The sequence below is a fragment of the Streptopelia decaocto genome, assembly GCF_964273445.1.
Source record: "Streptopelia decaocto genome assembly, chromosome: 5".
In the NCBI taxonomy this organism is placed as follows: Eukaryota; Metazoa; Chordata; class Aves; order Columbiformes; family Columbidae; genus Streptopelia; species Streptopelia decaocto.
In genome coordinates, this window is record NC_138659.1 from 37403864 (window position 1) to 37428079 (window position 24216).

General features: G+C 43.1%; 1 long non-coding RNA gene across 1 annotated transcript; it reads right to left on the reverse strand.

Moving 5' to 3' along the window:
• Positions 1-1116: 1116 nt before the first annotated feature.
• Positions 1117-15137, reverse strand: LOC309439926. The gene is made up of 3 exons (XR_014184086.1): positions 14997-15137; positions 7650-8237; positions 1117-2542 (listed from the first exon to the last, which is right to left on the reverse strand). It is a non-coding gene; the product is annotated as an uncharacterized lncRNA (long non-coding RNA).
• Between the last annotated feature and the right edge of the window lie 9079 nt (positions 15138-24216).

Genomic DNA, 24216 nt, shown 5'->3' on the forward strand with positions numbered 1-24216 from the left:
AAAAAAGCCAGTTAGGAATTTCAATATGCTACAATGTCTTGGTTGAGAGAAGACAGGAGACAGAAGGACGTGGATGTTTAGAATGAAATGCTTCTCAAAGCTCTCACCTTCAAAACAAAACCAGTCTTCAAGTACTGCTCCAAGGCTTCCAGTATTGGAAGGAAGTTCAAAGCAAAAAAGCACCGTACCACACCGCAGAGCGATAACACCCAGCTTGTGTACTCATACTCAAGAGTTCTCATTCATAATGACATGAGCGTGGCATTCACCTTCCCGCATCTCTGCTGGGCTGCTTATCTCCCCCCGGCTCTCCCCACACTCTCCAGAGTGTGGAGAAGTTGAAGGCGCAGTGTGGGACGTTATGGGATATTTCTCACTGCGGATGCTGTAGCTAGGTTTGTTGCACGTGCCTTTGCAGAGGCAGGGCCTGCAGAAGAGGCAAAGGTCTTCGTAGGAGGGAGTAACAACAGACGACACTGAAACACGTGGCTGTGTGCAAGCAGGGGAGAATGCGTGAGGAGTCACGAGCTCCTGAATGCTTGAGCTGGACCAAAAGGCTAAAGAGAAATGACTCACCTGGCCAAGCCCTGCTTTGGGATTTTCAAGGGTTTTCAGTATTACCTGGAGGAGGACGAAGGACACACCTCACAGATGAACTGCTGATTAATTAGACAAGGCAAATGCCAGTCTTAGTGCTGTAATGAAGAGAAACACCTTCTAACTCTTTGTCCATACACTTGGCACTTCCCACGTGTTAAGGGTTTTGATGGCAGGGTGACAATAAAACCCTGGCAGATGTATTGTTAACCCCCTCTCCCCCCTACTTCCCCCTGCAGCCCCTCCCTCTCCCCCCTTCCCACTCAGAACAGGCGATCGGGAGGGAAAGAAGGACAGAGAGAAGAGAGTTGGAAAAATAAAAAATGTTTTACTAATGCTACTAATAAGAATAGAGAAAATAGTACAAAATATACAAAACCAATCTTGAAAGTCCCAGCAACTGCAGAGCTAGCACCCAAAGTCCTGGACTGGACTCTGCAGCCAACCGGAGCTGGATTCAGTCTCTCACTAGGCCTCAGTTCACAGGGACGACTCGCAAGGTCGTCTCATAATGTCGGCCATAAGCAGAAGGGAGAAAAGGAAAGGGACAAGATCCTCGTGATCTCCCACTTTTATATGAAGTATTCACGTGAATGGGATGTTATACACAGTTGGCCAGTTCCTTGGTCACCGGTTTCTCCTTGCCCCTCTGGCGAGATGTCCATCCATGCTTAGCAATAACTTCACATTCCATTGCTATGTTTACCAAAACATGTATCTGATTCTCCAGGAAAATGCAGCTCATATGAAGCTTTAGCTGACAGGCACATTCACTAAAAGAGAAACTTGGTTTTAACAAAACCAGGACACCATGGTACCTCACGCTGACAGGCTGACTATGTATTTGCAGAGCAAACATCAGTACAGATTATCTATCACCTACCAAGAACTCTCACACACCAATACTGGATATTACAGGCTCATTTCTGGCGTCAATGAGAAACAAGCTTCTGAAAAATCATATCTTGTTGAATTTATAAGACCAGATATAAATTAAAGCTATATGCACAGCTGTCAATTACAAACACAAAAAGGGAAAAGTGTGAAAAACCTTAAAGCTGACAAAAGTAAAGGCAAAAATGAAGATATTGATGATGGGAATGAAATATTTAAATGCAGAGGTGGCAAGTGTGATTCTTGAATCTTGAAGCACATCACAAGGTAGGGATATTCCAAACAGTCTTAATACTGAACATATGACAGCAGATACAGGATATTTCCCAGAATACAATGGAAGCTCTCACCTGTAAAACAATGTGTCCACACTTTTAGAATTTTTTTCTGATACTTAAGACTGAGAGCGAATTAATGCACTATTGTGAAAGGTTTAAGGTACACTCAAAACCAACCTCTTCCCCTCACCACCTGCAGCAGCTGGCTTCCCGGAGTGCTCCATTTGCCTTTAAGTGTGCTCTTAGAGAATCCCGGCAAAGACTTAAGAGCCCTCAGGACCATCTCTTCATCTCCTCACCCTGCTGCCTGCTTTTCGGCACCTGGAGCAGGGGCACGTGCTCGATCTGAAATGTCATCTCCGCTGCTCCAGCTCCACAGGCTTTGCCCTTCCGCTGTCCGCTCATTTCTCATGCAATACCTCACCTCAGACTTCTGTGATTTAGAATCTAAGGTGCTCTTTTTTTTCTTTTTAAATTCTATAATGACATAATGCAACAATCAAATAAACCAAGATGTGAATTGAGATCATAAATGACATGTGAAACATCACTAGCCTGAGACTGCCGGTGGGTGTCCCCAAAGCTTGGAACACGAAGCCGTGACACCCTGGAAGCCGTGGAGGGGCTACCCGCTCTCTGGTTCACATCCCGTGAGCACCTTCTCCCACTGCTGGGCCCTTTTCTCTGGCTCTTCCATCTGTGCCACTGATGGTTTCTTCTCACTCCTTTCAGCTGCTTCTGGAACTTGCTCATCACTCCCCTCCTCAATGTTGCTGTGTGTAGAACCCACAAAGAACAGGGAAGGAAAAGCAGTGAGGTGGGAAGAGACCACAATGATGCCTGGAGGAAAAGCACCTGGGTCATTCTGCCTCAATGAAGTAACAGGACCAGAGCAAGCTTAGGAAAAGCCTCCGGACTCACTGCTGCTTCGCAACCGTCAGCCCTGCAGAACTGAGCAGCCGCCTGGCTACCACAGGCCCTATATTTCCACTGTCTATTTAGAACAGTATTTATGGCTTTGGCCTGAAAGGAACCATTACACTATCTAACCCCTGACTGCAGAAATATCCACGGGTGCTCAAGGCAAGGCTGGGCTGTATGAAGGTCAACTCAGTGGAAAGGCATGCAATTTTTTCAGGCTTTGACTGGTCCGCTTCCAGTGCTGATTGGCTATTAATCGTAAAAGCAATACATCTTTCTCATGCTTACTGATTTAGAAAATGCAGAGTACCAGACACCGACATTGTTATTGACCTTGGAAATTCTGTTGTGGTTGCCAAAAAGGCAAAATAAGTCACAGTGGCCTACAGCTCTGTTGTCAGAAAACTTAACTTGACTCCCGTGTTTCCTTTCAAGATTTTGATTTTTCCTTAAAAACATGGCAGAAGAATTACTGTGGCTGGCACAGCACAACCAGAGCAGCTCCAATCCTCGTGCTGTATTTCCAGGTGAGCATCCCTGTGAACTTACACTACCTTGAAATAAATGGAATTGCCTGCTGTGTCAGAGATCTTTATCTCCAAGGAACGTCGCTTTTATTGAAGAGCTAAGCGAAAAGAACTCTCTCACCAATCTGAGAGTGGAGATTAGACTTGTTGCTTTTTTATTAAACCTCTCCTAATTAACCTTCCAATTAACCTCACATCACTCCTTTGAACGAGACGGTAAATACAAATGATGCTACATTCCCTTTTATCAAAGAACAACTTTTGCTAGCTAGAATTATGATATACAACCATAATCTGCAGAGAACAATATTATCAAGAGTTTTGAACTTTGCCGTTGGTTACCAGGAGGATCGGAGAAGGCACAGCTGCTATGAAAAGCACAAAAAGAAAAGCATGAAATTTCATCATCAAAGTTTTCTTTTGCAAGGAAGCGAACTCTGAGACACAGGATCACTTGAAAACACAGGTTGCATTAGCCAGGCTTAAAAAGAACTTGAGTTGAAAACTATGCCATTGAGAAATTAAAGAAACAAAACAAAACTTAACCAAGCAATTATCCGTAAGACAGGAATCAATGGATCTGTAACAACCAGGCAAATGGAATGTTCCTCTGACTCCTGAGGAGCAGTTCTACTCCAGCATGAAACACCGTCTCCTCCTTCCTCCCTGCTCAACCCCAACAGCGCCTGTCTTTCTGCCTTCTTAAACCTTGGTTTATCACATGTGAAAAGTCCTTTTAGTTAGAGGTAGTATTCTGCTGAATGTGTAGGCGGTGAGAACGGGAATTATTTTAAAACGGGAAAAAGCTCTGTGTGAAAATTCTGTTTATGAACTGCAACTTTATCACAGATTCACAGAATCATTTTGGTTGGAAGAGACCCTCAAGATCATCGAGTCCAACCATTCCCCCACCCCTGGCACTGCCCCCCATGTCCCTGAGAACCTCATCTCCATCTGTCCAACCCTCCAGGGATGGTGACTCCAGCACTGCCCTGGGCAGCCTGTTCCAATGCCCGACAGCCCTTTGGGGAAGAAATTGTTCCCCAGATCCAACCTCAACCTCCGCTGGCACAACTTGAGGCCTTTTCCTCTCATCCCATCACTTGTTACTCGGGAGAAGAGACCAACCCCCTTCATTCTACAACCTCCTTTCAGGTAGTTGTAGAGAGTGAGGAGATCTCCCCTGCATGTCACAAGTAGGGGTTTTTTAAACTACTTTAGCTAAATCAGCAAAATTTGCTGCCAGTCTAAGGTGCAGGTGCTCTGCATGTCAGTTTTCCTTTTCTCACTTTTTTTGGGTGTATCTTGTTGCCTTTGTATTTGAAGGATTTCAACATGACATGATGTTTCTGAGCAACTTTGAAATCCTTTTTGTGTGGCTGGTTTCCACTGGGCACCAGTGGATGCAGAAGCAGCCAGGGTGGGTTAACCCGTGTCTGGTTAACACGTCCCAGGCAGCTGGCCGACCTACCCAAACCAGCCACAAACCCCCAGGTTCCCAGGAGCTGAAAATATCCATTTTGGTTAAATGCTACCACCAAACGTGTGACCCATGTGTCACAGCAGCCTTTTCTCAAAAGATTGAGGTATTTGCTTTTTCTAACATGTATTTGTAGATATATGTTTCCCTCCTCTTCCAGGACTAGATCTGGAAATGCCAAACTCTTACCAAGAGAAGAGGGGTCTCACTGAAAGCAATCAGCTTACTTTCAAAGGAACCAGCAGTGCATGTAAATCTACAGAAGAATTTAAATGTTATCCAAGCTTTAGGAAAAGGTAACAACTTTTAATTATGTCACTGATTTTTTGGACAGCACCCTAGCAACAAGGAACCTCATTTCATTTTCCCACACAATAATTCAAAATGTCTGTTTTTTCTCTTTTCCATAGCCTACAGTTCAAGCCAGGAATGGTGTATTCTCCAAAGCAGTGATGCCAGCATTTATTATTGTGCTACCACAGTATGACACGAAAAACATATATGTACATAGAAATGACCACCCTTATACAGTCTCTGTGATTATTGAATACTAGGATAAAGCTGGGAATGACAAACAGGAAAGGAAGAGAAATAAGAAAGTATCTGTTTTACTATGAAATATGTTCTTCCTTTTTTTCTTTTCTGATAGAAGAAAAGTTCTATACCCACAGCAGCCTCAAGTTCTCTGATAAATCTGTGTCTCTGGTCTGAATTCTGAACAATAGACCTATATTTAACAACAACACGGCACTATTAAAACTGTCGTAACAGCGTGAAATGCAGACTTTTCAAAGAACATGTGTAGTTTACCTGACAAAAACAGCTATCATGGGGAGCTAAAATATTTGGGAAATGAAAGAATAATAATACCCGCAGTTAAACAAGCTGCCTTAGCCCTATGCTCAGCACCAGGGGTGAATACAAAAAGGCTGCTTTGCTCCCACAGTGTGTACCAGTGGGACTCTCCTCGTCCTCTCCATCATCAGCCATCCCAGGAAACAATGCACCATAAAAACATCATGATTGGGAACACAGGGATTTCTGTAGTTGTCATTTTCAGGAAAAAGTACTTATTTAGCCTCTGATTTTCCATAAGCAAATTTTATCTTTGCTGCTGAGCTTTCCAGACCAAGTTGTCTTAGAGAATATAAAACCATGTCTTCTTGTCCATACAGGCACACAATGTACCTCTGAAAGAGGAGCCAAGGACGATCCAGCCAGTCAAAACCTGCTAAAAGACGGATTAAGATGGAATTCAAGGCCATAACTTCAAAGCATGTCTCTATTTACATTTACTCTTTCAAGTTCTGACAGTTAAATAAGAAGTTGAGAAGAAAGTTTGTATTTCTGTATTTTTTGAATATTTTAGATCCCAGACTCAGAGCTTTGCAAGGAGCTTCAAAGACACAGAGCAAACAAGCATCCTATCAGTTGCACACTTGCAGAGCACCCATCAAGAGGGCTGAATGCTGAGAACGGAACCGAATGCAATGTTTTCAGCCACACATTACAAAGAGTTCCGCTATTTATTGTCAGAAGAAAAACTGAGCAATCATATAAGCATGTACATCTAGACTTAGTATTGCTTCATGTCAGTAGAGAGTAAGGTCACTAAACCAGTACTGTTACAAATAGAACTCCTGTGCTCAAGACCTAACATAAATTAAAGAGTTCTTTTTTTAAAGGACAACTCCAACATGTATTCTAAACATATATAGCACAGCCAATGTGATACTCAGCAGAAAAAGCAAATGAATTTGTCTCTGGTTCAGACAAATAAGGAGAATTCTATCTTTGCTTTCTACCCACAAAAAAGGGAAAAGAGAGAATGTGCTCAGTGTTTTCTGGGCTTTTATTTCCACACTGCAATACTGGCCAGTCCTCTGACCATGTGATTCTTGACATTTCCCTTTAAACCATCTAACAGCTCCCTGCTGAACCAGCTGCTCCTAAGGTAAGATTTTCTGTAAGACTAAATTACCACAAAGAAAATTTTGAAAGGCAGGCCACCACACCCCCCCCAATAAAACAAGTAATGCTCTAGTATCCAAAGCTAAAATACAGTTGAAATTTAGTATATAAGGAGGTATTGTGTGTTCTTATCACGGAATCACAGAATGTCAGGGGTTGGAAGGGACCTGGAAAGCTCATCCAGTGCAATCCCCCCATGGAGCAGGAACACCCAGATGAGGTTACACAGGAAGGTGTCCAGGCGGGTTGGAATGTCTGCAGAGAAGGAGACTCCACAACCTCCCTGGGCAGCCTGGGCCAGGCTCTGGCACCCTCACCGAGAAGAAGTTTCTTCTCATATTTAAGCAGAACCTCCTGTGTTCCAGTTTGAACCCCTTGCCCCTTGTCCTGTCATTGGTTGTCACCGAGAAGAGCCTGGCTCCATCCTCCTGACACTCACCCTTTCCATATTGATCACCATGAATGAGGTCACCCCTCAGTCTCCTCTTGTCCAGCTCCAGAGCCCCAGCTCCCTCAGCCTTTCCTCACACGGGAGATGCTCCACTCCCTTCAGCATCTTGGTGGCTGCGCTGGACTCTCTCCAGCAGTTCCCTGTCCTGCTGGAACTGAGGGGCCACAACTGGACACAATATTCCAGGTGTGGTCTCCCCAGGGCAGAGTAGAGGGGCAGGAGAACCTCTCTGACCTACTGACCACCCCCCTTCTAATCCACCCCAGTACCATTGGCCTTCCTGGCCACAAGGGCCCAGTGCTGGCTCATGGTCACCCTGCTGTCCCCAGGACCCCCAGGTCCCTTTCCCCTACGCTGCTCTCTAATAGGTCATTCTCCAACTTATACTAGAACCTGGGGTTGTTCCTACCCAGATGCAAGACTCTACACTTGCCGATCAAACTTACGAATCTTTTGCAAGATCTGCTAACTTGTAGAGTTTAGGATACAAAGTAATACTTCTTCATTGACTAAAATTTGAACTGACTTACCATTTACCACCTTTGAACTCCTTTGAAGTTTTTATCATCAACCTCCGTGTTCTTCCATCCCGAGGCTCAAATCCCCATTCATCTTGGCAAGAAACTACACCACCTCTGCTCATTCAGGGAAATGCCTGCATCTCTGATCATGATAAATAATATAACGTCTTTCCATGCTGGAATTAACTCTACCATGCTGCCTGAGGTGAAACTGGGAAAATGGCATTTAGGTGTCTTTATTTTTGACTACACTAAGATCCACCAGTTGCAGCCTCACTTGATGCAATGTGGTGTGTTCATAGGGTGAGAGAAAGAGCTGAATCCAAGGTGCCTGCACCCCAGCCAAGGGCTTTCAGCTGAAATCCACCCGGTCACTGGCTTTGGTGAGCAGAAGGTGGTTGCACACTGAGAAAGGGGGAAGAAATGTTGATCTGTGAGCTGGATCAGAAATGGGTATCATAACCTCTCTTGCTTCTGCCCTCGGAGTGGAGTCAGAACGCCAGCAGTGAACAGGCACACAGGGATCTGCAAGCTTGCATCTCCTGATAGCCTGGGACTTTTCTCAGTCCTCTTTGACATCAGCACCTTCTGGGGGAACTGTTTGGAGAGAGAAAAACGTAAATTATATTAAAAAAAAAAAAAGGCAGAGGCTGGTTGTGCAGAGAGAGAGCAAAGACAGTGGCCAGAGGACATGGAGGAGTGGCTGTAGTCTTGGCTTTATCACCTCATGTGTATACTGCTTTAATACAACATAAAGAAAGTGTGAAATGTATGAAACAGGCCAGGCTGAACCACTACAGCCAGGAAAACACAAGCCAGGCAGAGAAGGACTTAAATAATGAAGGAAGATCCGCAGTCCCTGCAGGCAACATGGTTGTCTAATACCAATGAAGCATCCTGGAGGAGAAAAAGGAGAGTTACTCTGTGTTATTAACCACCACTGCAGAAAATCACATCTTCCCAGTTTAAAATGTAACTCCTTCTACACTGGCTACAGATACAAACAGGTTGAGGAGGAAAACTAGCGAAAATGCACATTGTAGACACATATTTATAACATGGACCAAAATATTTGGATCTACAGTACCCCACTACTTCACCTTTCTCCCTTTATCCCCCTCTCCTCTGCCCAGCTTCATTCCCATCAAACAACTACAGCAGGCTCAGCAGTTTCCCTGTTTCATCTGTAAACCTTCTGGCACAGGCGTTATGTTCTTCACTATTTGTGATCTTCCTACCATAATTTAGGCCAGTGGAAAACAAAAAATCAAACCAAACCACAACAACAGGTTCCTCAGCACAAAGGACCACACAGGTCAGTACAATCAATAGCATGGTGTAATGTTCCTTTGCCACCAGCGTGACAGTAAAATAAGGAAAATCAAGTCATGAGAACATTTGAGGGTTTCAGGTGTGAAAAGCATCTGCCACACAAACTGAATCCAAGAGCTTCTCTGGACACTCAGCCCACCCGAACACTCGGATATACAAAGTGTAGCCTGTGCTCTACGGATTAATATTTCATCCTGATATGTATTTTTAATCAAAAGATCTTAAAGTCCAGTAGAGTTTCCAGTTTATACATTCCAGTCCTTAGGTGCTTTCATTACTAAATAGTTTATAGGATACAGACCTTACACAAAAATTTCAAGATTTTAATGATTTACATGGATTTCTAGGATGATGAAGATTCACAAAGATAAGCTGTGCATCTTATAACTCAGCACAAGAATGCAATTCTCTATTTTAGAGAGACACAAGTGAAAAAGTTTCCATAAAGAGGAGACACAGTGACATTTTCATAATTTATAGCAATCAGACCATTGACGTGTTCCCCTTATATTCAAATCCAGACTGGAAAGAAGAAGAAAAATGGAAAAGAAAGCAAAACCTGTGGCCTAAAGGAATCTGTCCAGCTGATCCCTTTGGAGAGAAAAGTCACAGCTTGACACACCAACAGGAAAAACACTGAGCTGTTCCTACCACACCTCAGGATTACTCACCTCTTGATTCAGACCGAATCCTTGACAACTCCTAACTTCAGTCTCCAGGTAAAAGAGAGCTACTGGGCAGAGATAAATCAAGTTCTATTCTAGTATGGAAGGAAGGAAGGGTTCCAAAAGGAAAAGTTAAATGCTGAAGGCCGAGTCATTGATAAAGATTAAGAAAGATTTTTGGCTTGGTGGTTGGTTTGTTTTGTTTTTCTGTTTTCCACGAGTTGTGTGAAATAGGCTCAGGTCAATTTTCAAGGTAGTGTCCTTTACCGTATTGGGAATGAGGCTGCAAGCTCCCTGACTTGGTCATTTTCTCTGTGTGACTGTGAGACATTTAACAACAAAAATCTACAGCAAAGTGACTGGAAATTACTGTGGAAGAGAAAAAAAAAATTGTTTCCTACAGATCCTTTAGATGTTTTCCAACCTTTTCTCTCTTAGACTAGCAAATAAATGATTTAAATTAACTGAAAATCAACTGACAATTCTGGAACTTTGTGGTTAAGGGCTTGGGAAAAATGAAAACGTATGTTCTGATGTGAAAGACCACAGTGGCTCCCTAGTCCTGTATAACAGGTGAGAGACTCTCAGCAAAGCTCCCAACAGCTCCACTCCCCATTCGACTTGCCCGGAGCTCAACATTTGGTATTTTCCACTGAAGGTAAAAGCTTTCATGCACTACATTTGGAAATATTAATATTTTGAAATCCCCCAAGGTAGATATTTAACACTATGTGACTTACTGTATTCAAGCTATCTGGATTAAACATTTCAACTAATAATGTTCACACCAAATATTAAACTGGCCTATAGCAGACTGAGTATGACAACTGTTTCTACTCTGTGTATCAATTTCTACTACTAATTAATTCAGTTAAATCAAAAAAGTTTCTAGAACCATGTGAACTCGGCTTCTGAAGTATTCTGCAACTCGATAAATCAGGTTACTTAGTGGGTTTTTATTATGCTTGACAGTATTGGGCAGCACACTCTAAGACATAATTTTTACTGAAAAGTGATGTATTGCATAGTGTGATGAAAGAAGTAAGGCATTTTTTGTAAAAAAACACCACTACAGGCTCTAGAAAATTGCATTAAGGTACTTGGAGCCTGATAAGAGCAGCTCTGCAGCAGCTCTACAGTTCGTGGCTTGGACGACTGAACCAAAACTGAGCCCAGGATAATAAATTCCAAAACCAACTGATAAATCAAAGCTGGCAGCAAAGTGAAAATAGACACTTTTGGAGTTGGACACCAGACTATGAACAGGAACAAGACAAAAAGTTCCAAATTTGGGCTTTTGCAAATACATATGTACTCAGTGGACAGAAAAATAAACTACTGAAAAAGGTGGCTGGGAAAGTCCCTCTAGGATTATTATCTACCATGCTAGTAGCATGGAAGAAAGAAAGCAAATTCATTGCTTTTATTTCTGAAAAAAAGGGTGATTTTGTTTAGCGGGATGAATGCTACCTGTAATATTGAGTCTTCAGAGCATGTTTTCTCTCAAAGAATAGATAAATGTAGTTACTGTTGTTAAGGACATAAAAGGTATGTTTGTCTGGCATACAAAAGACAAATATTTGGGTTCTTGCTCTCTCCCCTTCAACGTACATCCAAGTACGTGCCCCTACCAAGTGGGCCAGGGGCTGTTTCTCTCATGTGTGGATTCTTCATTCTTAGGAACTGTTTCAAAGGGGTTTGTTGTTGCTGGTTTTTTCCTTAAAGAACCTAATCATTTGGAATCTGATTAACATTGATTAAAACAGAAGACAACTCATCAGACTTATTGACTTGACCCCAGACACCCAAAACTATTCCAATAAGACCCAGATTTTAAGGCACAAATCTGACTCTGAGTATCCATTTCAGAGACAATTTGCACTGCTCCTCCTGTTCTCGTCTTGGGGGCAGACAGGCCCTGGTTTGCAGATGTCCAAATGCTTCATCCACATGTTTTCTGGGCTGGCTTGTGTACCTCACCTCCCTGGCGAGCAGGCAGCTGAAAACGAGGAGCCAGGCAGAACCAGAGGGAACCTGCATTGTGTAAACCAGAAACCCCCACGTACCAGCTGGAGAACGATTTCCCAAAGTCACCACCTTGCTGTCTGCCCTCCAAGATCTCCTCTTTATAAGGAGGCCAGTGAAACACCTTCAGAAGCCTCGGAATTACAGCTGGATCAAAAAATAAATCAATCACAGAATCAACAGTAATATAAGTTTCGCAATACTCCGAACTTCATTCTTTACCCCCTAAGAATGCCTCTGGATTCCGTGTGTGCTAATTAGAGAGACAACTCGGCCCTCGTTCCACTATTAAGGTTTCCACAGCAGACCAGCCACCATTTCCCTGCAAATTTGGCCCAGGTAGCACTTGCTTTGAAGTTTGCAGCTGCTCTGTCTCATGAGGAGGCAACATGGCTCAAAGCCCATCTGCTTTTCCTAGATATAACCAGCTGCTCTAATAAAAGATGCTCATGATCTCTTCCTATAAATCTTGGATCTTTCAGACAATTACAAGCTCAGCTTCCATAGTTCCTGACAGTGGTGTGGTTCTCATTCTGTATCAAACGGAATCACTTTATTCAGTCTCTTTTAAGGTTTGCTGCAACCATTGGGATGAAAAGTTCACAAAGTTCACTAGCAAATATTGGTCTTTAGTACCCATGTTGTATTTTCTACATTTACCTCACTTGTTGAGCAACGTCTCAATGTTGAGATAATATATACAATATACATAAAGAGCCACCACAGCCAAAGCCATACTGAAAAGCTTCTCTGATGTAGGTGGCTTATGATTATCTGATTTGATGCACACTTTAAACACCCTTACTAAATACAGATTTTTTTCTAAGGCTGCTTGCAAAATCCAGAAAGTATGAAATAAGGTTTACTCCATGCAGGAGCCCAGTGGCCTGGGAAGAAATATCTGTCTCTAAGATTGGTATCTTATTTTCACACACAATTTCTTTTTGCTGTAGATGTGGCGTAGCGACTGCTTTTTATGCAAAGATGGGTGATAAAAAATAATCTAAACACAGTCATGCTACAAGTGGCAAATATGGTAAGCAAATGTGCTACTTCAAAGGCAGGAGTAGGCTTGTTAAGATCATTTGAATGAGGTATGAGTCTTCTCTGGATGCAAACAGTACATGTGTTGCTCCTCTGGGTACCAGTTCATGTTGTTTCCAGGCTCTCCAAACCTTATTTTTGACATTTTTTCTGAGCCCCATCAGGTCGTAGAGGACTGAATACAGCTGAATACAGCACAGCAGCGCTGCGAACAGAGGAAATGCTCGTCTGTCTGCACTGGTTTCAGTAGATAAACCCCATCAAAGTCAGGGATTCAGAATCACCCTTATAACTCCTTCAGAGCACTTAGTCTCTTCTGAAACTCATCCATCTGCTGATACTTTCTTATATCCGTAAGGCGAGCCAGAGCACAGAAGTCTTCATACAGCATCTGACCTGCCAGTGATGAACACGGAAACGCTGCCTGTAATTGCAGGGAAAGAACTCCCGCTGTGTGCACTGAAGAGTTTCCCTCCGGCCCCTGGAGTGACAGACGCCCACCCTGACCTCTCAGAGCAGCAACTCACCATTCATGGGGAAATCTCACACCTGCTACAAGTTGTTTCCCACAGAAACGAATTAGCCTTGGTAACAGTTTTCTTCGGCTGCTTTGGCAGCCCCTTCTTGTTCACTGCCTCTTCATCCTGTAACTTTTATCATCATTAGCACCAGATACCTAAAAGCAGGCACTGAAGTACTACTAAATGCGGTACTGAAGACTCTCAAGCAACGTAAGGCTGACAATCATCCAGCCAATCTTTCTCCAAGACCTTGGGAACTTTTCTCCTTGGACAACTAACGGCAGGAAGTCCAAAACCAAAAAAAATTTTTACAGAGGCCAACCTGATGAAGGAGTTGGGAAGAGAGGAGCAGCAGGACAGGAGATCCAGCACTACTGGGAGACGTACGTCCAAAGCCCCCGGTAAACTTTTACACTAGGAAAGATGAGAAAGTGGCTCTTTCAAGGAGCCACTGGTTCAAGGACCCTAGACGAGATCCCCTAAGTGAAAAGTACTTAACAGTCTGGAAGGTACTCTTAGGTATCCTGGGTCTGTTGAATCATGGCTGTTGTTGGACACAGGTCACCATCTCATTGGTAAGAACTCTATGTTCCTATATTTGATCCAACGGCTCTAAGAATTGGATAACACAGTACTGCGCATCAAAGGACGCGAGTTCTGCAGCTCAGAAGGTTCTTTGTCAACGTGGTGCTGCTCTGGCAGGATGAAAAGAGCCAAGGGTGGACAGATTGCTCTTGCCAAGATCCTAGTGCAACACAACGCAAAAAGCAGGGAATGAACTTGCTAGAGAAGAGCCCCTTGAGCAAACTGTCTGCACGCTCTTTGAGGAAAGTTTAAACACAGGCCTGGAAAAAGGATTTAGCCATTTACTGTGGTGGGCCGGGGTAGTTCTGCGGCGTGAATGTTGAGCTCACATCCTCTCTTTGCCTCGCCTGAGCAACCAGTGCCATGATTTGGTTCTGCACACCTCTGTCATAACTCTGCTGAAGTCTGCCAACAATGCCATGTTTTCTCCTGCCCATCAGCATCAAACATGGGTTTATATTACATTTGTGATTAAATTAGCATTTATATACAGGGAGAAAAAGCAGCCAAAAAGAGTATTATATCATTTCAATAAATTCTCGAGATAAGATATTTAAAAACTGTTCTGTCTGGAGGCAGAAAAGAAAGAAAAGCTTTATAGTCTGAAAATCAAGCCAAAACACCTCAGCAGTAACTAATTAAAAAAGAAAGGAGGAAGGAAAAAAAAACACCCAAACAAAACAAAAACCAGCACACAACCCACAAAAAGCAAACCAAACCAACTAACCAACCAAAATCACCGCCCCCCCCATGAGGTATTTAGTATGACAGGTCTGGCTTAGCAAGATCTTCAAAACATACAAATACGGGCATGAAAGAGACCAGATGTTGTTAGCATCATAACACGTATTTTATGAGCTAGAACATTATGTGTAGAGTTCTCCAAAGAATACCTGCAATCTACACACATTTTCTCCACATAAATCCTGTTATTTAAGATTCCCTTTCTTTTAAGACGTGACGTGAATGTCAGCCATCTACACACAAATGCAGTCAAAGACCCTTTTAGTAGACTTTACAGCGTTCAGACTGTAATGGAAAGCCCAGGTCATGCACCTCATTTCTAGCTGTACTGGATACATGATTGCCCTCTTGAGAGGCAATCACAAATTATTATCAAAGGGCAACATAAATGGCATTCAGATTTCAACGACTGAGCTCATTATGACATTTAGAGCACTTACCGCTTATTGTGAGTTTTGCTGATTGCTGCTTATCCACGGATGACAAATATTGCAGAGTACCTTAGGCACCCACAGCCGTTTTCTTCCAGTTCTATTTATCTCAGCTGAGACCTTGCTCAGTGGGTGATCTGACCGCAGTCAGCAGACCTGCAGGGAAAAGCCAGGAGAAAACTGGAAGTCAGCCCGAGTTGGGTGTGAGATCAACTGCCCCAGCACACAAAGAAGCTGAGGTCAGTTTACATGAAAGGAGATGCTGCAATGCTACAGACTTTCTGAAGGACTCGGAGTTTAAATTGTTTAATTTTATTTCCCTGCACTGCCAGCAAGAAAACACTTTTTAAGATTAGTTAACACCTCTTGGTGATAAAGCTTCTCAGATAATGAAACTGACTGTGTTTAATGTTTCAATGCAAATGATCAGTAGCTTTCCAAAGCGGAAAGGCAATTGAAATAACGTTTACACCTTACGGCCTACAATGTTTTGAAAACACACAGTAATATAGGAATCAAACATTTGAAGTTATAGCTTTGTCTCTAATCTAAATATTTCTTCTTTCTTCCTTACCTTAATTATCTTCCTTAGCTCACCTCCTTAGCTCACTTTGTATTTCATGTAACAGCTGGACTGAAACCAACCTTGAGAATTCATCACTCCATATCTGGCTCTAAAACAGGATCCTCTACACTCATCTCTGAGGGAGTTAAAGTTCTAAAGAGCTTCAAAAATGAAGATTTCAAAATGTCCGCAGGACAGCTATTACAGTACTTCTCTCTCCTTCTACACCTGTCACAACCACAACGCTGGAGGAAAACTTGTTCACTCTTCCTTTATCTTCTATATAACTTCATTAAGTGCATATTAACAGTAAAAGAGTGTCCTTTCTTCAGTGACATTTTTAATCTACTAATGTCAGAACAGTCTGCAAAGCAGATGCCAGCCCTCGTCCCCATTTCACAGACATGTCAATTGAAACGTGGAGAAGCCGAGGCCAGAGCCAGAATCTCAGCCCAGAGTCTTCTGTTCTGTAGCCATGTCTGAGTCTTCATCATGCCAGAAGGAAACCAGAAATCCAGTTTAGATCATGCACCAAAACTAACTTTCTTAGTAGATTTTTCCCTAGCTTAGTAGCTAAGAAAATGTACTAGTGTTGTCTAAGAAAAGCAAACAAATAACCTTTACCTCAAGCATTACAAAGTATCTTGGATGATGATAAAGCCAACTACACACTGCAAAAAAGTTGGGAGTGTTGAAATTCCTTAGAAACATCTCAGTGGCTGTTGGCTGAGTTGTGACCCAATGTTCAAGGCCATGAGGGAGGCAAGAAAGCTGCTTTTTTTAGCCCCACTTGATGTGTTACGTGTGCTCCAGATCCTGTTTGCTGGGTGCTCATACAGACAGGTAATCTCACACAGCTTGGTGGGGTTTTCGTGGTTTATTTTTTAATCTTCACCAGCTGCTGTACACCTACTGTGCTAGAAGGTAACGGCATTTTTCATCAGCTGCTTTGATTTTCTCCAGCTCCACCTTCTAACTATTGCCTTGGCACTCCGGAGTCATGGTTCTTTCCCACAGCCTTTAACACTTATGCACAAGGCTCATTGCCATGTGGCACCATAAAATCCTTTTTTGATAGACAGCCAGCACTTCCTCAGACATCATCTCACCTTGCAAAGAACTGCTCTCCAGTGTCCCGTGTCACGCTGGTGTGGTTTATTCACAGATGCACTTCGTGGCACTCAACTGTATCAAACCGCAACCCCTACAGCCCGGGGAGGGGACAGACACACAGCTGTTCCTGCAAGTCTGTGCGTGTCACATATTTTCTGCACGGGAAGCTTGTGCTTTTTCACGAGTGCTCCTCAGCAGCTGAGGAACTGCTGTCATAGCGATTTCCAGTATGGGCCAATGTTTTCTGCACAGACAGAACAAAACTCTCCTGCTAAAACAACAACACACGGAATCTCTGATACGGTCTCTTGCAGAGATTTCCCCATCTCAAGACAGTAGCTATAGGGAAGAAATACATCGCTGGATTTTGCCTGGGAATTGGAAACCTATCTGTGTATTCTAACCATCCAGCCACTCCTCGAAGATGTGGGGATATATTCAAAGCCAGTTGAGCAGTGAAGCACCCTGGATAGCTGGCAGCATTCTCTCTTCCTTATGAAACCTCACTGTGTTTCTCTGTCAGAGGAAGCAGAGCCGTCTGTGGTTTAAGTTCTTCTTGAAGGTATTGGCAGTCACAGAGAAAACCTGATTAAAAACGCCTCCTACCACGTTGTCACATGATGCAATGATTTACATTAATAACAGCAGAGTGCAGGGAAGACCTGCTGAGCCTTTAATAAACTTCCTTTTTCCAATCACTTAAAATGTTCTTTAAAGTTGCAACTGAAGTAATACAAAGCCTGCATAACAGTATACTTGACATTTATGATCTTGGCAATAAATCTCATTTTCATTTTTACAATGTCTGCTTTTGATTACTTGTAAAAAAGTTTACTATAAATACTTCTAGAGAAAAAACAGTGGAATGGTTAATAAACTACATTCTGCATGGTAATACCTTAAATTACACTGGAATAAATGCCCTAAACCATGTACATTAAATTCAAAGTATTACAAAAAGCCAAATACTCACAAGCTCTATTTTCATTACTGATTTCATTAGGTACCCTGAATTTCTTCTTGCCTTGGTGCCTATTAATGTAGTGCATAATTCTGTACAGGTTTTAAGCTGAAAGCTCTGCTGTTCAAATGTAAGCAATGCTTGCAACGCATCTTAAAACCCCCTTTTTCCTTAGTACAGCATGATTAAGTTAGAATAGCAGGAGACTGTAATTTAGACTTAAAAGTCTAAGAAAAAAAGCCACGCTACTATTGCTATTTTGTGGATCCCAGGACCCGTAAGGATGGCAGGAGCAGCACAGCCTGCAGTGAGCGTGTGGGTGCATTGGCATCACTGCCCCAAACCAACGAACCTGCTGCTCAGGGCCCTTTGCTGGGATGGTGCCAAAGCTGAAGGGTAATACAACTATAATGAACAGCTCCAAATTAAATTTTGCTGCTGTAATGTGGCATTATTTGGCATAAATGATTTCACTGCAATTAAGAAAACAGATACATAGCCCACGGCAGGTGGCTGGTGATGTACTAGCACCAGATAAGTTGGGCTGCCGACAGACAAAACGGCAGGAGAAGGCATCCTGCATACAGAAGCAGGTCTGCTCTCCAGTGCAATAAACATAAAGCTGCATTATTAAAGGAACAACTGATATAATGGAGAATTAAAGTAGTTACTGTATAAACATGGCTCCTGAAGTGTTTGACTTGGTGCAGAGGCCAGAACCAGCCCCGTGTGGTGTCCAAATCTCACCAGTCCCTCACCAAGCAGGTCTGAAATGACGGAATTTCCATGATTTGTTATCTGCCCAGGAGTTCACTCTTCTCCTAATTACTGCACACAACTCAAATCTGCATTTTCAGAAGCTCCTTTGCCTGTAATTATGCAGCTTGTAGACAGTCCTACCACACTGGACAGTTGAAATTAAGCAGACTTTATAACAGTTTTGAAGAAGCCATCAAAAGTCACGTTCTCAACACATTCCATTCTCTCCGGTGCCTTTTGGTTTGAATTGCAACTAATTTTTAACACACAAAAAAGGCGCTTTTGTTGCTATGTCTGTCCTAATTGCTTTTGAACTAGTAACATTTCAGAATCAGCCATTGTCCTCAACATGAGACAAAGCGCTGAACAAGAGGAGAATCAGGTAATTGCTCATTACAGTTGACTATAAAATAAATACAGTGGTCACCTCCCACTTTGGAAGCTCTATCCAAGCAGGGAGCTCTGTTTCCCAGACGCACACAGCCCGAGGGCCGTGCGGGCAGAACAGCACCAGGCACTACGGGAGAGCCGTCCAGAAGATATAAAACCTACACAGCCTTAGGGGAAATTCTACAAGAATATGAAAAAGAGTATTTCTAAATTAATGTATATGGATTCAAAGTATATATGGTGACGTAAGACAACACTGAAAACCTGCGCAAGCCTTGAGAAGTTTTCCTGCTCTACATTTTTCCTAAAGAAAGCTGAAATATGAGAGTAAATTGTTTTTTAATGTTGTCGCTCTTCACTGCGCTATGTTGCTCTGTTCCCCACATAACACAAAATTATACTTATCTTCTTCTCCTTCTCTTCATCCCGTTTCTACGGGCACAAGACTTACCATCAGCTATCCATAAGCTCTCCTCCTTTAAATCCGTTTACCAGTTCCCCCCTATTTCAGACCAGAAGCAAACAGCCCCCAGGTAGATTTTTTCCAGAACCATGTGTAAGAGATTTTCCAGCAGCCCATGCAGAGCTGCCATTGGAGCCGCCTCAGGGGAGCTCTGGCCTTGTTCAGATCCCAGTTCCTTGGCCAGAGAAGGACTCGTTGGAGAGAAGGAACAAAACCATCTGATAAACGTCAGGGATTCACATCAGTTCAAGTTCTGGAGACAAAGCAGCTTATGTTTGCTGCTCAAAACTGACACAGCACAGCTCTTCTCTGCCCTTGGAGAGTGTTTATTCACAAAGTACTTTCAAAAGAAGCAAACAATTGAAATCTTGTTACTGTTTTATGCCACTGTTACCACCAGACCTCACCTTCACCATTCATACCAGAAAAAAAATCAAACAAAAAACAGAACACATAACAGTACAGTAGACTACAAGTTAAAATAGCCTAAGACTGGATCTTAATTAGAAACACTCATTAGAAAATGCCAAAGGAGCTATTAAACTAATGAACAGAATCACAAAAAAGTTGCAAGTTTCATACTCTATGGTTTCCCAACTCTTAGGTAAAATGAACCATAATTAGATTTTTTATCTATCAAGTGCTGGTGTGCTGGTCACTTCTCCTGCTGTCTTGGTCTTGTTACTTCTCAGCCCCGATTTTGAAACCCTTAAGAGCAAAGCTGCACTCATTTTCTCTAAACCTCTTCACACTCTCGTAGTATGACAGCGGGGACACTATGTGCATCAGAAATGCAGTTACAGACCCCAGAGGGCAGGAGGCAGAAACTTCTCTGAGAAAACCTCCTGAACATGGGAACATAACCCTGGATGAAATAAAAAATGCAGTTTTAAGCACGCCAGCTTCAGATGAGACTGAGAAACCTACTTGTCAAGGACCCAGGAAGGAAATTTCAGCTTCAGCTTGTCTCCTGTGCAGCAAAGCTCACTGAACACTGTGCTTTGGCTTCCCATGTCAGACAAGCGCAGCCTTGCAGTACTCCCGCTTTACAACTTGCTCCTCACTTCAGCTCCACGGGTCACACTGCGGCAGTTCGGAGTGTCTTACGAGAGCACCAAGCCACAGGAAAAGAGCGGAAATGTGTCGAGGCACAGAACAGCCTTTTTAAACAGGCCGGAGTCTGGAGACACAGGCTCATGGGACAGCTGAGGCTGGAAGGGACCCAAGGAGGCCTCCAGTCCAGTCTTCTGCTCGCTGCAGGGCCAGCTCGAATTCTGAGAACCCGCAAGGCTGTCACACCCCTCCAGCCCCTGCAATTTGCTGTCACTCACAATCATGATGAGAGTGCACTCCCTCACCTCCTCCGGGTCACTGATAAAAATGTTAAACAGAACTCCCACAGTACTCCACTTGTCACTGGCACCTGTTAAGTTAAAACATTAGGTCAGGAGAGAAAAGCCCAAAGCAGCCAGTGCTGGCAGCGTAACTCACTGACAGTGACCCGGGACTGTGGCTTTGCCCGTTCTTCCCTGACACACGAGGCCAGCTCACCTACATCCTTTCTTGCTTCCAGATCCTTTCTTGCTTCTAGATCCAATCAAGACATATTCACGTTGGCCAGTATTCAGCAAAAGTCTACAATAATTAGGTGTCAAGTCTTTCACTGCTCTTCCATAGCAGCTTTAGTCAGAGCAGTTCATGACAAATCATGCCTAACCCTCTATTTCCTCCAACAAATAATAATCTTTTCAAAGCTGATGAAAAGGCATTACGTATATGTTACATACATATACATGTTTTACTTCTATATGTAGGTTTCATTAAAATACCTATTTTTTTTTGTATTCTCTGCAACACAGAATCACGTAACAGATAGTTCAGTAATGAGTATCCCACTGTCGAGGGTTTAGATTGTGGGGTGACAATAGAACCCTGGCAGATGTATTGTTAACCTCCTCCCCCCAACCCCTTCCCCCTTTACCCCCTCCTTCTCCCCCCTTCCCACTCAGCACAGGCGATTGGGAGGAAAAGGACAGAGAGAAGAGAGTGAGAAAATTAAAAATGTTTTACTAATGCTACTAATAAAAATAGAGAAAATAATACAAAATATACAAAACCAATCTTGAAAGTCTCAGCAACTGCAGAACAGGCACCTGATGTCCTGGACTGGACACTGCAGCCAAACGGAGCTGGATTCAGTCTGTCACTGGCCTCAGTTCGCAGGGACGACTCGCAAGGTCCTCTGCTAATGTCGGCCATAAGCAAAAGGGAAAAAAAAGAGAACAAGATCCTCGTGATCTCCCACTTTTATGTGAAGTATTCATGTGAATGGAATGTTATACACAGTTGGTCAGTTTCTTGGTTACCTGTTTCTCATTGCCCCTCTGGCGAGATGTCCATCCATGCTTATCAATAACTTCGCATTCCATTGCTATGTTCACCAAAACATGTATCTGGTTCTCCAGGAAAATGCAGCTGATATGAAGCTTTAGCTGACAGGCAAATTCACTAAAAGAGAAACTTGTTTTTAACAAAACCAGGACATACACCAATACAACCAGAGAGAATTTTAAAAAGCGAGTATTGTGCTCACTAAAAGGTCCGTATTCCACCCCGATGGACTCAGAGATTCTTCCAGCAGCAGTGCTGGCCATTACCAGTGTGTTAAAACTAACCTTAAAAAGGAAGGATTGTTGCAGCTGGTCCCAGGTCCTGTACCTGGTTCCTCAGCTCGCCCTGCAAACGGCACTTCCAGGAGTGGCTCCAGGGACAGGAACACAAACCAGAGCAGCCTCCCCAGTTGTCACGGGTGTCCGTGGGAACTGAAACACATACGGTATCACAGCTCAGTTTATGACAAGAACCATAACATGGATAAATTCTGTAGCAGAAAGAAATAACAACTTGGCACAAGTGGCAATAATCTCCTTTAATAATGATAATGTAAATATTTACTTTATTCAGTCTGTATTCCAACACCGAACTGAGTTTCAGGCAATATTATCAAAATTACACATAAAAAACCAAAAATAAGAACAAAAGCATGACCATAAGTGGTTCCTGAAAGAGAAAGCAATGAGCGGGTAAGTCTGTGCATCCTTCACATAACCTCTGTGGCTGCTGGCTGGTTAACCAGTGCAAGGAATTCCATTTTCCTCATGGAGTCAGAACCCTGCTGGGTGAGGAAATTAAGATACAGAGGAAAGGGGGAGACAAATTGTGCTGTGTTTTAAAACCACCTTTTCCACACACAGAGAAATGAATGGCCTGGATATGGGAGAAAGGCTTTACTAGTGAGAGAGTTTTAAGGGCTTCCATCACTTCTGTTACGGCATTACTCTACATTAAGCATTTCTCAGCTCTGATTTACCTTCCCCTGATTTTTCACTCTGTCTTTTCACTTATTTATGTTCCTAGGAACCATGAGCCAGGGGACTGCACGGTGCACAATGACATGACAAGTCTAGTACCCCATTCATGCATTACAGAGGTTGCTGATACTATTCCTCTAGTGCCATTAGCCACTTGTCGTTAGTCCAATAAGCAGGATCTCACATACTTCCAACTTACTTCGACCTGACCTTCTTCTGCTTGTTGTTCCTAGTGCTAATCTCTTGGATCAGGGGACCTATGTGCTTCCTTGTGACAGGGAACACTGCAGATCCTGTAACCAGTGCTCTGACCTGTCAAACTCCCTTAGTCTTGGATCCTGTCCCATTCCAGCCCAACAAGTCACCCTTGGCAACCCAAAAATCACCTAGGTTTTTGGGTTAGTCCTTTGGGGGTCTACAAACAAACAAAGTAGCGCTACAAGCTTTGCAAAGGAGCTTTCAAACAACTGTCTGCAAACTCTGCATATTTTTGGTGCTTTTGGCAAGGCAACAATGAGCTCCTCATTCTGCACTCTGTGATACCCTCACCGGCCTTGCTGTCTTACCAAAATGACAGGCAACTTCCCACTAAGTTAGGAGAACACCTTAAGGGCAAATGTTTTTTAGAGACTTCTCAGGCCGTCTTTAATAAGGTAATTCATAAGCATAAGCATTCATTTCACCCTTAAGTGGTATCAATTTGAGGCACCAGAAGTCTGTGGTTGCAACCTTGACATTTGCTGGTACAGTGACACCTCTGTGACACCCCTAAATTCACCAGCAAATGTCGGTGGTACTAAAGCGGTAAAACACAAACATGAGCGACTTCTTCACAATGTAAGGTGCCTCTCGTCCAGCTGCTGTGCTTGTATATCCTCAAGGTTTTACTTCCTCATGCTTATCCAGCTTCAGGCACCACATTTTTGAGATTCTGCAATGCTTATTATTACTAAAGCAAGAGGATGAGCAAACACACTCCTTGCTTTTACTACAAGCAAACTGATTCTTGCTGCTGCCTTTGCAATGTTCTGGCATACACTTCCTAAATAGCCACCGCTGACAGAAAGAGTAGCTGGCTGGACAGAAGGCTGGCTGTGCCCCAAAAGCACTGTCGCATCCCAACTGCCTTTTCTCAGAAAGTGTTAGTTATTTAGAAAGCTTAGACTTGAGGAGTAAGAAGCATTTTATAGCACTGCTTTCTCAAGCTCAAGAAAAGCAGTTTGTCCAGGTTTCCAGAATGTTTGCATCTCTCCATCTGCTGCAGCGAGCACTGGCATCACCAAATACTGACAGCAGGATCTGCCAATTGCTGGGACTTGCTGGTTTTTGCTTTTGTAAAAAACACACTGTGAGAACACGTTGCTTTTAAAAATGATGTCACAATATTAAAAAAAAAAGTTTGCTTGCAGAGTGATCTTTTTCATTCCCTTTGCAAAAATATCTCTCTTCTTACAGAAAATGACAAAGAGAATTAAAAACCAGCATTCGCTGGTTGCTCAAAGCACATGGGTGTATTGCCTGAGGCCTTGCAGAACTGACAGCCACTCAGTGGAGCCAGACTCTGTGCACCCACCTGTGCAGCCATGGGGATGGGATGTGGGTCTGAC